Source organism: Rhamphochromis sp. 'chilingali' (genome assembly GCF_963969265.1).
Source record: "Rhamphochromis sp. 'chilingali' genome assembly, chromosome: 5".
Lineage (NCBI taxonomy): Eukaryota > Metazoa > Chordata > Actinopteri > Cichliformes > Cichlidae > Rhamphochromis > Rhamphochromis sp. 'chilingali'.
Genome location: NC_137932.1, coordinates 22,625,541 through 22,628,457, shown reverse-complemented (window position 1 = coordinate 22,628,457; position 2,917 = coordinate 22,625,541). Strand labels below are relative to the sequence as shown.

Genomic DNA, 2,917 nt, shown 5'->3' with positions numbered 1-2,917 from the left:
TCGTGGCTTTTGTATTTTTGGTTATTTTCTTGATTTCTTGTCAGGCTATGGTGATGATGATGATTATTAATAAGTATGTTCCAGCTTATTCTGGTTTAGGTTTAGTTCTACCAGTGTAAAGTCCGTGTTTTCTTAGTCTGCATATTTGTGTATTGTTTCCTGTTTTATTTTGAAGGGTTACGACTTATGTCAGTATGTCTAACTTCGCTCCCCCTGTCTCGTTAGCCCTAATCTCTCCCAGCTGTCTCCCTCCTGTTTTCAATTCCCTGATTACTCCCCTGTGTATATAAACCCTGTGTTTGCCTTTGCTCAGTGTCGTGTTGTACCCTCGGATCCTGCCTGTGTGTTTCCGTTTTCAGCGTTCATTGTTCTGTTTATGTTTTGTTCCTTACCAGCAATAAAGCTGAGATGAGAAGCTTTTTTGAGTTGAAATCCTGTCTCCACGAGTCCTGCATTTGGATCCTCACCTCCGCCTGCCCGCACACAGAGCCCTGACAATTCATCCCGTCTCAAACCACTGTCATAAAACATGATGTGGTGCTGACTAACCCTACACCAATCAAACAGCGCGCTTATCGGGTTAGTCCAACAAATCGGGAAATCATAAAACAGGAAGTTGAGTATCTTCATCAGAATGGATTTGCAGTTCCAAGCTCCAGCTCTTGGAGTTCACCATGTCTCCGAGACACGAAGTCAGATGGAAGCCCAAGATTCTGTACTGACTTCCGAAAGGTGAACTCTGTCACTGTACCAAATGCACATCCCTTACCTCTTATCGATGACTATAAACACTGCAAACACATCTGCACGCACGTGCAGATTGCCCCGTGCGTGGGGCTGCGTGGCCGCAACGCGTTAGTTTAGCTCGTTAATGCGTTAGTGCCATGCAGCCCGGTGAAGATACATGTTTATAAAACACAACATTTCCTTTGCCATCAGTATAGCTAGGTATAGTTAGCAACCAAAACATCTTTTTAATGAACTTTGGAGCCTTTTAGCATGTCTGCAGTATTACGGCGTAATAAGGAGTAAATAATTAAGAACTCACTTCTTAACTCTTTTTTTATTCATGTTTTTTCTTATACATATATATATATATATATATTTATCTTCACGCAGTGTGTAAAGATTATCTGCAGATCTGGTATGTTTGCAACATTACACCTCTATTGTGATCCAGATATAAAACAGTGATAGATATATAACAAACAGTATAGATCAGTAAATTCTACCCCAAAACTTCATAACTATAAAGTATTAAAGGTAATAACAGCACAATCCAGAAAGGTTACGTTTAATTTAGTTGCACAGTGACTTCCTGATGAATCATTTTGTTGTAATACAACACCATGTCCAAAGACTCCTCAGATCTAAAATAAAGGCAGGAAACGGACAATAAGTCAGCTAAATATAAAACAATCTATACTTATGAGGATATTTAATTGTTTAATTCAAAATTTTAACCATGTTTATAAATGGTTTTATTTTTGATGGACATTACAACACTAGATGCAATTTTTTTGACTCTGAAAATCAGAAAAAAAAAAACCTAAGATCAAATAGATCATAGAGAAATATATTATTGTTTAGAAGAAAAGAGTTCAAAATGTCCACTGAAATAACATTATATGGTTGGTGAAACTTGTACCACAAAGTTTTCATCAGTTTAGAAAATGGCGTAACATAACATCAAGACTGTCATACTTACACCACAAAATCATCTGAAGAATAAAAAGAAAGACAGAAAGAAATCATTATCACTGATTTTAAAAATATCACAGCACACAACTCTGTCATTGCATATAAGTGTAATACTAAATCAGTATGAGAAATCATTACCTGACAAACTGAAAGTTTAAAAAGCTTGAAGAGTGTATCTTCTAAGTTATCATTGAGTTTGCAGTTCAGGAGTTTGTCCTCATAAAATAGACAGTCCACGGTGAGATGAACGTTTTGGTTGTTCACCTGTCTCTGACTTTTAGATACAACATAATGAGGATTGATGGTATGATGCATCACCACCAGAATCACTGGTTTACTACCTGTAAGCACAGACGCAACCAGATCAACTGAGTCGGAAACAAAGTGAAGCACATAAATTAAGTTTCTACTTTTGTAGCTCATACTGCAGACCATGAAGGCTGTTAAGCATGACCCTTTTGTCACAAATATGTTTTAGTTATTTCTATTTTTAATCCATTAGTTATCCATATTTATTTCTTATTACTTACAAATTTGTTATGAGAAATAAATATGTTAAATATACAGACGTGGATACCTTATATAAGACCAGGCAGATGCAGATAAACTTTAATTTTTAGGCTGTGGTCTCAAAATACATTTCTACAATTATTTAATTAATTATCCTGCTATTACACCATTCACATACAGTTACATTTCTCAGATTAAGTAATCTCATATAGTATTTCTTACAGGGCAGGTTGCTCAGGGCATCTGTGATGTCTGTTCCAACTCGTGAAACAACAGGACAGAAAACCAGAAGATAGTCACATTCTTCTGGAGAATTCACCTGAGTTTGACCAATTCTTTTGAGCATTTCAATAATGGGATAGTGAGCCTCATTTGTTCTTCCCGCCAACCAGACATGGAATGTTTTCCATGAAACTAAAGATGAAGGAACAGAAGATGTGGGTAGTTTTCCAAAGTAACTCTTTAAAACTATTACATATCCACACAATGCTGTGCAATTATAACTGTAGTCATAATAAAAAGAAAATACACCCTTTTACAGAGTCATACTTATTGCTGCTAAAGATGGTTCTAGAAGCTACTGAATTACTGGTGTTCTTAGATTTCCACACACACACCTACATGCACGCATGCAAACTCAGCATTTATGTTCTGGCCACTTCTCTCATTCATCTTTATTTCCCTTTTGGTGTTTAAATTCTTTAAT

At 36.3% G+C, this 2,917-nt stretch overlaps 1 long non-coding RNA gene across 1 annotated transcript; it reads right to left on the bottom strand.

Annotated features, from left to right (window-relative positions):
- Positions 1-1,224: 1,224 nt before the first annotated feature.
- LOC308397136 lies at positions 1,225-1,939 on the bottom strand. Its single transcript, XR_013971694.1, has 3 exons — positions 1,840-1,939; positions 1,709-1,721; positions 1,225-1,370 (listed from the first exon to the last, which is right to left on the bottom strand). It is a non-coding gene; the product is annotated as an uncharacterized lncRNA (long non-coding RNA).
- Positions 1,940-2,917: the final 978 nt, after the last annotated feature.